At 51.0% G+C, this 15,735-nt stretch overlaps 1 protein-coding gene across 2 annotated transcripts in view; it reads right to left on the reverse strand.

Annotated features, from left to right (window-relative positions):
• Nucleotides 1-15,735, reverse strand: part of ANKS1B (ankyrin repeat and sterile alpha motif domain containing 1B) — a 758,955-nt gene that overhangs the window by 602,382 nt on the left and 140,838 nt on the right. The window lies entirely within an intron of this gene.

Genomic DNA, 15,735 nt, shown 5'->3' on the forward strand with positions numbered 1-15,735 from the left:
CCCCCTAGATGCACTCCCCAACCGATTAGGGAAGCACCCATGGTGAGCATGAGCATTGGGGATCATTGCTGGAAGGAAACCCCCGTGCAGAGGTTTTCTGGTCTTGTCCACCAATGTACAGAAGCTATAACATTGGGAGGAGGAGTTAGCAGCATCCTAAAGTGTGTCTGTTGGGTTTGAAATTGGAATTGAGCCAGCCCTGAAGACATCTCATGTGTAGCCTGGCGTACTGAACCACGAAGGTGGTGGCTGCCATGTGACCAAGGAGCTGTAGACAGATTCTTGCCTGTGTCCTGGGACGAATAGAGAGCGTGTGTATGAGCTGTGTGATAGCAAGGAATCTGTGATATGGGAGCGAGGCCCTGCTCTGGATTGAGTCGAGATGAGCTCTGTTGAACTCGATCTGTTGTGTAGGTGTCAGGGTGGATTTTCGGATGGTTATTTGGAGGCCTAGGGTGTGAAAGAGGGAGATGGAGAAACGGGTAGCTTGAAGTGGCAATACCGGATTTATAAAGGCACCAGTGGCGCCATGGCGCCGGGCCCACAGTTGAAAGGGGCCCCGGCGCGCTCTCCTCCACCCCCCCTCCCCCGTGGGGTCAGAGCTTGATGCTGCAGGCTGCTGCGGCTCCGAGGCAGCCTCTGCTGGCAGCCTGGCTCCTGCCCCGCCCCTTTCCCCAGCGTGCTACAAATGTCTTGCCGGGGGAAGGAGTTCCCCCCCCCCCGTCAGTTGGATCAGGCTTGCAGGCAAGAGGGGGGCAAGGAGGAGCGAGCCGCAGCACACCACTCAGGGGAGGAGGAGAAGACAAGCCGGGGTGAGGCCTAGGGGAAGGGTCTAGAATTGGGGCATACCCCCTCCAGCCCCCTGCGTGAGCACCCCTCGGCCCCTGCCCACCCTAACCCCTGCACCCCCCCAACTCCCTGAGCCCCTGCCCTGACCCTGCACTCCCCTCACACCTCCTCAGCACCCCCACACATGGATTGTCTGTGGTGCCTGGGGAGCAGGGGGAGCAGTGACAGCGGGACTTGTCAGTGCTGGCTGCCACGCTCTCTGCCAGTGGGAATGCCCAGAAACTACCTCCCTGCACTCTGGGGAGGGGAGGATACGCAGCCCAGTTTTGGGGGAAAGGGACAGTTGTGGGGCAAGTCCGGGTGCGATGGGGGAGCTGGCAGTGACTCCGTGTGGGGGGTGTAGGAGAAGCAGGGTGTTAAGGTGGGGGTTGGTGTGGCAGGGGGCAGAGGGAGGGAGGGGACAGTCTGGGTTGAAGGTGGGGGTTGGCTCAATGTGTGTGTGTGTGTGTGTGTGTGTGTGTGTGTGTGTGTGTGTGTGTGTGTGTGTGTAGAAGGGGGGTAGTAGAAGAGAGGGAGGTGACTGCCCTGGGGTGAAAGTGTGTAGGGAGTGGGCAATAGCAGGGAGATTGAGGAGAGCCTTTGTTAGGGGGTTAGTTGTGTGGGATGGGGACAGTAGGAGGGATGGGAGGAGAGCCCAGGTGTGAAGATTGGAGTAGGAACTTGAGGCTGGATTTTGGTAGCCTTTGTGGTAAAGTGTGTGTGTTTCAGTGGCCCTTTCTCCCTGCAAAAGATGGGCACCAGCAATTTTCCTCCCCACACCGCCCCAAAGTTTTGTAAACATTATTATAACAAAGTAGAAAATGCAGCTTTCAAAAAATGTATTTAGGAAACATAACTTTGGGTGGAGGAGGTGGTGGCGGTGGTGAGGAGATGCAGGTGTGACACCACTGACTGCTGCAGCCAGGCTTAATATGGCTCAGAAGTGTGCTAATTAAGCACTTGTGCTCAGGGCCCTAAGCAGTCCCTGAGTGTTTAAAGAAAAAAGACAAAACTAACAACCCCCCTCCCACACAAACCAAATTCAGTGTTCTGAGTACATTGATGTTAGCCCAGTTTGTTCTCCAGGGGCTGAGTGGAGGTCGCAGTTTGGCTTCAAATATCTTATTTTGGTTTTGAATAATGTTTTCATCCCCATCCCGGCGATACCACATTTACTATGGCATCAATGGTGCTGTCACGCTAGGACCATATCTGGAAGGGGTTCATCACAACCACATGGGGGCCCACCAATATGTTTGGCACCAGGCCCACAAAAAGTTAATCCGGCCCTGGAAGTGTCTCGCCATAGGAATCGCCCTTGATGAGGCAATCGTTCAGGTAGGGGAACAGCATGATCCCATGTTTGTGGAGGTGAGCCACGACCACAGCTAGTCTTGGAAAGAACTCTCGGCGCTGTGGAGAGTCCGAAAGGAAGAATTCTGTATTGAAATGTTTGTGACCGATTGTGAATTGTAGGAAGCGTCTGTGAGCTGGATGAATTGATATATGCAAATAAGTGTCCTGTAGGTCGAGGGCTGTGAACCAGTCCCCTTGATCCAGTGCAGGTATTATTGTGCCCAGTGTGACCATCTTGAATTTTTTGTATCCTCACGAATTTGTTCAGTCGGCTTAGATCTAGTATAGGCCTCCATCCCCTGGTCCTTTTCTGAGTCAGAGAGTAATGGGAGTAGAAACCTTTTCCTTGATGTTGTGTCGGCACAGGTTCCACTGCACCTAGTTGTAGAAGGTGCGCCACTTCTGTGCGAAGTAAGTGCTCGTGAGAATGGTCCCTGAAGAGGGGAAGGGTAGGAGGATAGGATATAAGTGGACTAGAGTAACCGGACTGAACTATTTCGAGGACCCAGCGGTCCTGTATAATCCGCTGCCAGGCATGTTGGAAACTCTGGAGGCGGTGGCCAAATGGGCAAGTAGGCGGTAGATTCAAGGGGTGGTCGTGCAGACCCTTGACCAACGTTTCAAAATTGTTGTTTATTCCCCAATGGACGGGAGATCATTGCTTGAGTTTGATTTTGTCTGCACTTAGGGGGGTCTAGTGTGATTCCTAGTTATGTCGTATGGTCTGGGTTGAGGATGATAATACTGTTGTGTGCATAGTCTTTGATAGGGTTGGTATCGTTGTCTCCGGGGAAGAGATGGGTGAATGCCAGGGTGTGCGGTGTCGCTCTAGAATCTTTCATGGTGTGAAGGAGTTCATCAGTTTTTTTGGAGAAAAGTTTGTCCCTATCAAAAGGGAGGTCCTCCACTTTGGTCTGCAGTTCTTTAGGGATGCTGGATGCAGAGAGCCATGAAGATCTGAGCATAACCACAGCAGTTGCAGTAGAACGGGCTGCTGTGTCCGCCATGTCTAGAGATGCCTGTAGGGACGTTCTGTAAATCAGTTGGCCCTCAGTCAGGATTGATTTGAAGTCTGCTCTCCTATCCTCTGGAATGTAGTAGGCAAATTCAAACAGTTTATTGTAATTATCAAGGTTGTAGCTGGCGAGGAGCTCAGAATAGTTTGCAATTCTGAATTGTAGAATGGAAGACAAATAAACCTTGCGACCCAAGACGTCCAGGCGTCTAAGGTCCTTGTCTTGCGGGGTGGGCCGATATTTTGACTGTTTCGTCTTCTGTGCGACCGCATCCATGACAAGAGAGTTCAGTGGTGGATGAGAAAATAGGAAGTTAGCAGGGTCTATGTTCGGCCTTTTTGCAAGTCGGTACTAAAGAAGCTGGGCTTTGCCAGAGAGTGTCAGCTGGTTCCAGGAGTGCTTCATTTATAGGGAGCGCGATCTTTGAGGGCACAGACAGTTGAAGGATTCTGAGGAGTCTGTGTTGTGTCTCCTGAACCTCTTCTAAGGGGATATCTTGACTGAGTGCCACCCTCCTGAAAAGTTCTTGAAATTGTTTACAGTCGTCCATGTTCTGTGGAGGCGGAGGGAAGAGGGCTCCGTCCGGGGCTGATGGAGAGTTAGGGGTCGGTGAGTCAGGATATGGTGCATAGCTCGCAGTCTCAAAAGAGCGCTTAGGCACCCTAAAAGTGGACAGAGCTGGAGATCGAGGCATAGAAGGAGGATGATTGGTAGGAGGATGTGGCCAAGGGTACCACTGAGGGCAAGGCATAGGGTAGGAGAACCCAGGTGCTGTCCACAGGGGGGTGAAGTAGGGAAACTGAGGCTGGTGGCCTTGAGCTGTGACCAGATGTGGGAAAGGTTACGATGGAGGAGGAGAAGCAGCTGTAAATCAGCTGCCTGGTGCTGTAAATCAAGCTTGCTGTCAGTAAAGGTAGCCAGTTCAGGTGGAGAGAGCGGCTGTTCAGAAAGTGAGCCCTGTGTATCTAGGAGCGGAGAGTTAGGCTCAGGTGGCACTGAGAGGTCACGTTGAGTGAGAAACTGTTGCTCCTGCTCCCTGGGCTACACTGAGCCTGCTCTGTGCTCTAGCGCATTATCGAGAGAAAGTGAAAGTGACAGCAGTGCCGCGGACCGCTCGGAGGTGCCCTGCAGGGGGTTCGCTGCTGGTGCCTGGGTGGAAGACAGGCTCAGTGCCAACATTCTTCTCAGTGCCAAGGAGGAGCATGCTGTCGGCACCGCATCCATTGTCAGTGCTGAGGGGACCGGTGCCACGGGAACCTTCCCGGCACTGGAGGTCAGGTCCCTGCCTCTGCGCTCTGTCGGAGCTGCGGCTGAGGTGTTAGAAAAAGCTGAGGCGTCTGCCTTTGGCGCTGTCAGCACAGAGGGTAGGGATCCTGTGGGAGAGCCCCTAACCTTGTTAAAGTCTCTCCTCTGAGACTGTTGTTCTTCTTTCCTCCACTCCACTCCAACTGATTCAGATCTCGCTGGGGAGTGTGTGGGAGCCGGTTTACCTCTCCCCATCAGCAGCATTTTAAGACACAGGTCCCTGTTGCGCCGAGCCCTAGACTTGAGGCTCATGCAATGGAGGCACTTTGCGGGGACGTGAGTTTCTCTGAGGCACTTTACACAACGTGAGTGCACATCTGACCTTGGCATGGAGTCCTGACAGGAAACACACCTTTTGAATCCTGAAACCCCTGGCATTGTGAATTAGAAATGGTAGGGGAGAGTGTCTCAACGGGAGACAAGCCTGAGGTGAAATTTTTTTTTAAACTAAGTAACTAACTATGTAACTATACTAAGGGAAGGGAACCAACTGGGATGTAACTAATAACTATTTCTATGTTCTTTGATACTGTTTCCTATAGAGACCAGGAAAGAAAAGGCAGCACTGCTCCGAGTCCCGTCTTCAGCCGAGGACAGTTGAGAAGTAAATGAGGAGGGTGTGGTACGCACGCACTCAGGAAGATTCCAACGAGAAGGGAGATACCAACTGAGTGCGTGCGTTCCGACCAGGCACTGCTACTGAAAATCTCCGATCAATGGTGCCGGGATGCACTGTCACCTAGAGTGCCAGGATGCACTGTCACCACAGGACAGCACTCGAAGAAGAAGCCATGATTCTACTTGCTGATTCTGCAGCGTCGAGCCCCACCTTCAGCAATGTTCTCTTGACTAGCCTGCCATCACTGACTAGGGACGAGAACCCAGTCTAGCATTCTCCAGAAGCAGCTCTCTGAACTTTTCCATGGAGCCCTATAAATTAAAATTGTACCACCCCAGCAAAGCCTGTTGATTAGTGATACACAACTGCTGTGTTGAATAAGTCTTCCTGCCAAATAAATCCAGTTCTTTAGCATCCTTGTATTTCGGGGTGGTAGCCTGGTGCCCATGACACTTTCTCTCATTAGCCGCCATCATGAGTAATGAGCCTGTTGGTGGGTGAGTACAGAGGTACTCAAAACCTTGGGAGGGCAAATAATATTTTCTTTCTGCTCTTTTTGAGGTTGATGCAATGAATCCGGAGACTGCCATAGAGCCTTGTAGACTCTATCACCTCAGTAATTGACAGAGTTATCCTGGAGGGACCCAATAATGATAAAATGTCAATGTGATGTGACGTGTCAAGGTGATGTGAAGATTCCCTAACCTCTTTGACCTGTACATCTAGGTCTGCAACCACTCTCTTTTAGCAACTCCTGATAAACTTTAAAATCATGAGGAGGAGGTGAAGTTGTGCCAGACGAAAGGGCCTTGTCTGGCGAGGACAAAGATGAAGCCAAGACTGGAGGAGGGAGTTAAAATCTCCTCTACCAGCTGTTGCTGTCACTCTGGAACCTCCTCCTGATGCTCTGTACCATGACCATTACTGGATTCTGGGGACAGAGTTGCTCAGTGAGTAGACTCGGCCCTTCTAGATGAGGCCAGTGAGTATGCATGATGTGGGAAAGATCTGGATGTTCAGGGAAACCCCCAAGGGCAGGGCCTCATTGCCCAGGCTTCATTCCCATTGAAGGATCATGGTGGTAACTGGGAAGAGAGGAGCTGTGCGGAGACGGGTGGGTCCTGCTTTGGGGTTGAGATATATACAACCCCACCTTCAACTATGATGAGGAGCATTCACCTTCATCTGACCATGGTGGAGCCGATCCAGTTGGTGCCCGGGGCCAGGAGATGGGCGGAGGGATGCCATCATAGCAGGCTTCCCTTTGGAAGGTACTGAGAGACTGCTTGTCCAAGAAGCAGGCAACTGTGGTACCTGAGGTGGAATCACCTGACCAAAGCAGGTGAGACAAAGCAGGTTGCTTGCTGCCACAAAAGCCTCAGTGGTCAGCACTGAGATAGTCTCTTGTTGCGGTGCTGAAGAAGTTGATGGTACCTTTTTCAGCACTGGACTCAACAGTGTCCCTTGTGGCATTAGAGCCAACTGTGCCAACGTAGGCACAGATTTGGAGGAGGAGTGCCTAGGAGTGCCTACTCCACTCCTTCTTGATGCTCTTACCAGACTTAGAGGGTGTAGATCTTCCTTTGGTAAGTGCCTATCTGGTAGGGTTACCATATTTTGTGCCTCCAAATGGAGGACACTCCACGGGGCCCCGGCCCCGCCCCCAGCCCCGCCCCCGCCCCCAGCCCCGCCCCCTCCCCAAAGTCTCCGCCCCCTCCCCTGCTTCCCGCGAACATTTAATTCGTGGGAAGCCTGAAGCAGGTAATGGGGGGGAGGAGGTGCGGGCCCAGGCTGGCCCCCCGGCGGCTCCAGCCTGGGTCGGCTCGGGCCCTGGGGTGCCAGCCCCGGCCGACCACCCCCGGCCCGCCCAGCACTGCCGGCCGGCCCCCGGCGGCCCGGCACACCCCCGGCCCCGCGACCCCGGCCCGGCTCCCGGCCCGGCGCACCCCCCCGGCCCTGCGGCCCCGCCCGGCTCCCGGCCCGGCCCCGCGGCCCGGCGCACCCCCCCGGCCCCGCGGCCCCGGACCGGCTCCCGGCCCGGCGCACCCCCCCGGCCCCGCGGCCCGGCGCACCCCCCGGCCCGGCGCACCCCCGCAGCTCCGCGGCCCGGTGCACCCCCCCGGCCCCGGACCGGCTCCCGGCCCGGCGCACCCCCACGGCTCCGCGGCCCAGCGCACCCCCCGGCCCCGCGGCCCCGGACCGGCTCCCGGCCCGGCGCACCCCCGCGGCTCCGCAGCCCAGCGCACCCCCCCGGCCCCGCGGCCCCAGACCGGCTCCCGGACCGGACCGGCGCACCCCTGCGGCTCCGCGGCCCGGCGTACCCCCCGGGCCCGCGATCCCGGACCGGCCCGGCGCACCCCCCCGGCCCCACGGCCCCGGACCGGCTCCCGGCCCGGCGCACCCACCCGGCCCCGCGGCCCGGCGCACCCCCCCCGGCCCCGCGGCCCCCCCCCGGCCCCGCGGCCCCGGACCGGCTCCCGGCCCGGCGCACCCCCCCGGCCCCGCGGCCCGGCGCACCCCCCCGGCCCGGCGCACCCCCGCAGCTCCGCGGCCCGGTGCACCCCCCCCGGCCCCGCGGCCCCGGACCGGCTCCCGGCCCGGCGCACCCCCGCGGCTCCGCAGCCCGGCTCCCGGCCCGGCTCCGCGCACCCCCCAGCGGCCCAGCCCCTCGGGCCCGGACCGGCTCCCGGCACCGCGCCCCCTGCTCCCCGCCCGGCCCCGGCCCGGCCCCACACCGGCCCCGGCCAAAGAGGCCCCGGCCGAGCCCTCCCTCCCTCCCGATTTTCCCGGACATGCCCGGCTTTTGGGGATTTCCCCCCGGACGGGGATTTGAGCCCCCAAAAGCCGGACATGTCCGGGAAAATCCGGACGTATGGTAACCCTACTATCTGGAAGCCTTGTGTTTCTTTCTTGGTACAGGCAAGGGAGAATGATGCCGTGATTCTGCTAACCCTGGAGGTGAACTTCACACTGAAGCTGAGTCAGACTGGGACGGCTCCAATGATTGCCTGAGCACCATCTCCATTTACAGGAATTTCAGCCTAGCCTCCCTATCCTTCGTCCTAGGCTTGGACAGCTTACAAATCTGGCATAGTCATTTGTGTTTGCCTCTCTCAAGCATTTCAGGAGCTATTGAGCAGGTCTGCTCACTTGCACAGGCCTGGAGGAAGAAGCTTGAAATCCAGTGACCAGGGTATACTTCAGTACCGTGAATAGAAAACCCACAAACAGGGAAACGACAAGTAAGAAAATCCTTTTTAACAGAACTTAAACTTATTAACTATCCTAACAACACTAAGAATTCAAGTCTCTCGCTCGCTCGCTGTATATATGGTTCTCCACTTGTGAGGTAACTCCCTTCTCTTCATGTGTCATTATATAATGCCTGCATCTGTAATTTTCACTCCATGCATCTGAAGAAGTGTTTTTTTACCCATGAAAGCTTATGCCCAAATAAATCTGTTAGTCTTTAAGGTGCCACCAGACTCCTTGTTGTTTTTGTGGATACAGACTAACACAGCTACCCCCGATACTTGTATATATGTGTGTGTATACACATAAACACACATACATACACACATTATGTTACATAGAGGCTGAAAAAAGAACTGTCAAGCTAATCCTCTTTGAAATGGGACTAGATCAAAGCACATTAACAAACATTAATGCTCATCAGCAGGGTGCACATGGACAATTAGTTCACGGGAGGCTAATGCAGAGTAGATTCACACCCCAGCATGCCGCAAATATATTGTTCATGTAGACAAGTTCTTAGGCTGCAAAATCTTTGGGGCAGAGACTGTCTTTTTGTCATGTGTTTGTACAGTATCTAGCACAATGGGGTCCTGGTCCATGACTGGGGCCCCTAGGCACTACAGAAAATAGATATTATTATTAATTATTATTATTATCTCCTGTAGCACAGTAGATCTCAAAGCATTTATAAAACAAGGTAAGCATAGCTATCTCTATAATATCACCATAATAATCATTATAATAATACATAGAATTTGCAACTTAAAGAAATCTGCAATTTCAAGAACACATTCTGCCCTCCATTGCTCATGTTGCACAGTCTCTTACTCTGGAAGCAGTCCTATTGTTTACAATGAGAGTAAAGGGTAAGAGGTGTAGAATAAGCCTCACTGTTGTACTGTATAATCCTACACCAAGCCAAAGAAAATTGATTTTCTTTGCATTTGTGGGAAAACACATTCTTTTTTTGTCATTTCTCTGATCTGCCTGCTTACTCTCTCCTTTTTTCATAATAGCAAGAATGCTGTTGCCTGAATTAGTCAAAGAGAAGGATTCTAATATAGAATAGGGAAGGCTGCAGAGAAGAGTTACAGGATGGTCCAACATGCACCTGCGTCATATTAGCATGTGCTAAAACTAAAACACAGCTGGTTGGTTTAATTTTAGGTCTCCCAGCCTTGGCAGAATTCCTTTCATCTTCAAAGCCTAATTATAATTCCCTAAATGCCAACACTGTTAACTACTTCAATATTTAATGATATCATTTTTCTATATCCATTGAATAAATATCCAGTAAACTGGCCTTACTTGGCAAATCCTGATATTTTATTGTTTGAATGGAGAATGCCTACAAAGGCATTTATTCAGCAGCAAGTGAAGACAACTAAACTGCAATAAGTAGTTCCAATTTTTGTTTTAACTCTGAAGTTCTATGCAACTCACATCTATACAAACCACAGAAAATGACTCCATCTAGCATATGAGAAATATTTAAAAATTGAACTGTCATTTCTAATCAATCCATCTAGGATTAATAACTACAACAGAATACTTAAACAGATGTGGAGTTTGGTCATTTTGTATTTGATTGTTTTTGCAAGTGATTTAATCAGTTTTCTTTCTAGCACAAAATGGGCAGACGTTTTTGCAGATGTGGGCAGACTCTTCTACCACCCAAGCCTCAAATATTGAACACAAAGTGAAACAAAGACCCCAAATGAGGGACACAATAAAACTATCACTGCAAGAGCTTGAACTAATCAAGATGATGGAAAAGACTGTGAGGTAAAAAAATCACAACCACTACTAGAATCTCTTCCAAATTCTTATATGCAACATCTTTTACTTGTTTTAGACACACAAATTCTCAAAAGCCACTTTGGGAATGGTTGCATGATAACAGAGGGCACCGTGCCCACAGAAACTTTCGTCTTTGATTTTCAAATATTGGAGACCTTCTTGCAGGAGTACCATGATCTTGTCAAGAATGACAGGCCTTCTCTTTATTCACGTAAGAGAAGGCCTATATCTACACTATGAACTAGGGATGTGATTCTTCTGCTTGTGTACACATACTCACACTGGCTAAAATACAAAGCAGTGTAGCCTCTGGAGCATAGGAAGCAGCAGCAGGGGCATGGCTGAGCTGTGCCAAGTACATACTCACCGGTTTCAGGTGGGTTTGTATGTGGTTCAGCTCTGCCTTGCCTCTTCTCCTGCTAAATGTGCTATTGCAGCTATGCTGCTATTTACACACTATGTTGCTATTTACATTCACACTAGCACAATTTACAGTTCCTAGCATGAATATGTGTATACAAAGCAAGGGATTCACACCTCTGATAGGGTGTCCACCCCACACAGGAGTGGAAGGGGTTAAGGGAGGCCCTGGGGTCCTACCGTACCATGCCCCAGAAAGGAGCAGTGGAGGTGAGTCCTCCAAGTAGCATAGAGAGGCTGTGTGGAGCACAGCCAATCAGAGAAGGTCTGCACGAAGCAGCTGATCTGGGGCCAATAGGCCCATATAAGAAGAGCTGCAGGGCAGCGCAGAGTCAGTCACTGCTGAGAGGTCAAGGAGTGAGGACTGTCTCTCTAGCAGGCTGAGAGACTTGCGGCACCTGGGATAGAGCAACTACTGGCAGGAACCAGGGAGCAAGAGGGAGCTCCTTGCTGGCTGCTGGGACTGGCAGTTGAATGCCCTGAGGCAAGGGCAAAGAAGGTCCGGGGGCCATGGGGAAGTGGCAAAGGGAGACATAGCAGCATAGGGAGAATTTAAAGAGTCGAAGCAAGAGACTGCTATCCATATGGTCTCTGGGTCAGGACCCGGAATAGTGGGCAGGCCCGGTTCCCACACTCACCACTGAGGAAGTAGCTGGACTATTGAACAGTTATATGCCCCCACCCTGAAAGGGGGAAACAAAGAGCAACCTAGATGGAAGGCTGAGTAATGAAAAGGATGTAGCAGTTCCTGAGGCTGAGAGAGGGGCTGTGGGACGGAAGAAGAGCCAGAGCCATGGTGTGCAAAGAGCCTTGAGCTAATCCCCAGAAGGAGGCAACAGGTCCAGCAATGAGGAATGGACCTTGTGACTACACCTCTTGCTCATAATGTAGACATAGCTTAAGAGACATATGGGTGTGGCTGGCCTCCAGTCATCTTTTTGTTAAATTTTCAAATAAGCACCTTTGCACTTTCTCCCATGCTGCCCTTCCAGCTTGGGAGGAGCACCTTGCAGATGTCTGTAAAAGTAATGCATTATCTTCATTCAAAGTCCTCCTTAAAACTCTTTTTTCTGTGATGCCTACAAAACACTTAACAATGGCTACATTGTTGATGTGCTGAAACCACTGCCTATCATGCTGATCCATGTTATCTCATTGTTTTCTGGTACTCCTCCATCTGTCTATATGCAACTGTTGTTTCTTGTCTTTAGATTTGACACTGCTCTTTTTGATACCGTACGGACTATCTTTTTGTTTTGTGTTTGTACAGTGCCTAGCACAATGGGATCCTGGTCCATAACTAGGCTTCTAGGTTATATTAATAATAATAATAGAATCCTTAAACAGAGAACTTTCGCTGCTCTTTTCTCAAGTGTTATTCTGCATGTTCCTTCAACTGCATAACAGGTGATGGTCCCAGAATGATAAGCCAATGTAAAATGATCAACTTGTGTTTAAAAATACGCCTCAAAGAAAAAAAATCAAAACACGGTGCAAGTATCAAGACAGCTGAAAAATAAGATAAACTCCAGACCCTGAAGGATGGTGGATGAGTATGTGAGAATCCTTCAAGATTACGTTCCTTGAGAAGCAGTATTATAGATAAGTGATTTTCACTTGTTGGAAGAACATCTTGTAAGACTTTCACTCCTGAACAGAAATGATTACTTACTATAACTGTGGTTCTTCAATATGTGATGTAGAGTGTATGCCAAGTAGGTGTGTGCGTGCCTTGCACACTGGAGGTGGAGACTTTTGCCTAGCAGTACCCGTAGAAGGGAGGCACTCACACCTCATGCCAGTAGAACCAGGCTATATGAGGTGGTGCCACCCTGACTCCCCTCAGTTATTTGGCACTGAATGTCCAGAGGAAGATTCCAATGCAGAGGGGACAGAGGGGGAGTTGTGGAACACACGTCTGCATCATATCTTGAGGAACCACAGTTACAGTAAGTAACCATTTCTTCTTCTTTGAGTAAATGGAGATGTGTATTCCAAGTAGGTGGCTAGTGAGCAGTATTCACACTGGAGGCCAGGCTCGGAGTCTATTTGAGTAAGGATTGCAGGATTACTCTTCCAACATTAGTGTCCACTCTGGGAGAAGGAATGATTGGATAATGGTCCGTAAATGTACGGATGACCATGTGGCTTTCCTACAAATGTCCAATATGGAAATGTTATTGAGGAATGCCACTGATGCTGTCTGCAGTCTCTCTGAATTCACTCATATCTACTGCAAGACACAGTTGATGCTATCTCATATGCAGTCTTGATGCAAGACGTTTTCCATCTGTGCAGAGATCATTTGTCTCTTCATGTAGTCTGCAAATTATAAGAATAGGCGAGGCGAAGCATGAATCTGTTCAGTCCTGTTCAGATAGATGGCTAGACAGTGTCTATACTCTAGCACATGGAAATTTTGCTCCTGTGGGGAAGAATGTGGCTTGGGGAAAAATAAAGGCAAATACACGGTTTAAATGAAACTGAGAAACCTGCTTGGATACAAACTTTGGGTATGGCTGGTGTGTAACCTTGTCCCCGGAGAGCTGCATATTAAGGAGGCCCCACCATCAGGGCCTGTAACTCACACGCAGAGGTAAAGGCTATCAAGCATGCAATTTTCTGAGAGAGGAGAGGCAGCGGACAGGATGCAATGGGCTCCAGGGGAGGCCCCATTAGACCTGTTAACACAGTGTTCAGATCCCACAAGGGGACCAGCTCTTGGATTGGAGGATGTAGACAGAACTTCTTTCAGAAATCTCATCACCCTGATGTTGGAGAAAACCGACTTCCCTTGCATCGGAGGATGAAACGTAAATATCGCCGCCAAGTTAACTCTCAGAGAACTGCATGCCAAGCCTGATTCCTGCAGGTGTAGCAGGTATTCCAAGATATCCAGGATGGAAGCCCCCATCATATGGATCCCACGGGCCAAGGATCACCTAGAAAACCTTATCCACTTTGCCAAGTAGGCGATTCTAGTGGAAGGCTTCCTACTGTTAAGTTCGACCTGTTGGATAGCAGCTATGCCGTTCCTCCTCATTCAGTCATTCACAGCCACACTGTAAGGTGCAGGGAGCTGTTTGCCGGATGCTGGGTGTGGCCACGGTCCTGTGTGAGGAGGTCAGGAAGGAGAGGAATTGGCTTGTGAAACTGAACCAACAGAGCAAGAAGGTCCAAGAACTAGTGCTGCCTTGGCCATGCCTGGGCAATGAACTGGGGAAGGATCAGGATAGGAGGGAACAAGAACAGCAAAGTCGACTGCCAGTGCAGTGGAAGGCCCTGAGCCCCAGTACTCCACAGGGCAGAAGCCCCGAGCCACCCTAGCCCGCAGTGCTAAAGCCGGGAACCCTAAGCCCCAAGCCCCCCCACCTCATTGGGCTAAACCAGGAGCCCTCCCACCTCATGGGTCAGAAACCTCAGGCCCCCCAACCCCATGGGGCACAAGCCTTGAGTCCCTGCACACTGCGGGGCTAATGCTGGCAGCCCGGAGTCCCAAGCCCTGGCACCCTGCGGGACAGAAGCCCCAAGCCCCAATGCCCCACGGGGCAAAAGTCCTGAGTCCCCAGTCCCTCATGGCTGAAGCCTCAAGCCCCGCTCCCCAATCCAGTGGCTGAATCCTGGAGCCCTGAGCCCCACCTCCTGCCACTTGGGGCAGAAGCCACAAGCCCTCCACCCCACAGGGCTCAAGCCCTGACCTCTCCACTCTGGCGGCTGAAGCCCAGAATGTGAGGATGGGACCAAGGCAGATTAGGTCCTCTGCAACCTGATACACTGATGTCACTGACACTGTCAGCACTGGCATCATTCCCGTTGGTACTGGACTCAATGGACGCCCAGAGGCCAGAATTGGAATTGACGGTATGGGGTATCTGCCCTCCCTGCTCTGTACTGAGGGAGGTTCAGAGGCACTTGTGCCATCCCACATGTCAGAGCTGCCCTGTGCCAGTCCATGCTCTTCTTATGGGAGGCAGAAGGGTTTCCCTGGGACCGATAGTGCTCCCGATTGGTCTTACTCAACTTCTTCTTTGTTGCGACAATGAAGAATGACTCCTGTGCCTTTTCAGAGAGGCCCCTGCCTCAGAACAGAAGGCAGCAGCACTTTTTGAACCGGAGGGCGATTTGTAGCCCAAAGAAGGCCTTGGTACTGGCTCAGGCCTCAAGGCCAGTTCAAGCAGGTGCTGTTAACGTGAAGGTCCCATGCCACCTAAATCCTCTTCTTGAATGATCTACATTTTTCTTTCAATTTTTTGTTGAAATTTCAAATTTCAACCATCTCCAATTAGCAGCAAATTTTGTAATTGTGCTGATGACAGTGATATTATAATCTGGGCAGGATTCTTGTTCTTGGATCTTAGTTCCTTAGAATGAGACTGATGGAACTCCTTCAATTATTTACGTTTTTGACCCTAGAGAGGATGGCTGTAGAAGGGTGGAACATGAGCCTGACCCTGCAACTGAATGTTATAGACTATCATTTGCCAAGTATAAATATTGACCTTTGAATGTTCCATTCATTTCTTGATTGTAATTGGCAAAGCAGTTCCCTGTTGGAGAATTAATTTTTGCATTGCTCCAACTATGTTACTGAAGATCAATATATTCTTTTTGTATTTACCCATACATGCTCAATTCTGTATGGTTGCATATATTTTTTTATTAAGTGGTTGCCTCAAGCACTTCAGCCTATGCTTTAGCATCCCAGTGCATACCTTGGCACATTCACTCCTGTGTTTTTTTTTCTGGCATTTTGGTGTCAAACCTGGTGCCTGTCTCATCTCCTTAGAACCATACTCTTGTAACCTCAGCTCCATGCATGAGCCAGTTCTCTTCAAAGTGCTCCTGAACTATGAAACCTTGTTTTACTTGGTACATCAGCCCCTGAATAAGGGCATTCCAGTGTCTCTCATGTATTTTGATGCATCAATGCCTGCTCTGAATTCTAAACACCAAAAAGAATGAAATCCGTTTTAATGTTTTTTTTGCTGCTCTGCCATGCAATCTGTTCTGGCAAGTATGTCTTTAAAGGAGCAAAGGCTGCTCAGAGGTTTCAAATTTTCTGTGTGTAACAACTATGCCCATAATGGCAGCTATGTTCATTGCTTTGCCTGCCTTAAGGTCAACAGTGATGTTCAA

This window comes from Malaclemys terrapin, chromosome 1 (assembly GCF_027887155.1).
Source record: "Malaclemys terrapin pileata isolate rMalTer1 chromosome 1, rMalTer1.hap1, whole genome shotgun sequence".
Lineage (NCBI taxonomy): Eukaryota > Metazoa > Chordata > Testudines > Emydidae > Malaclemys > Malaclemys terrapin.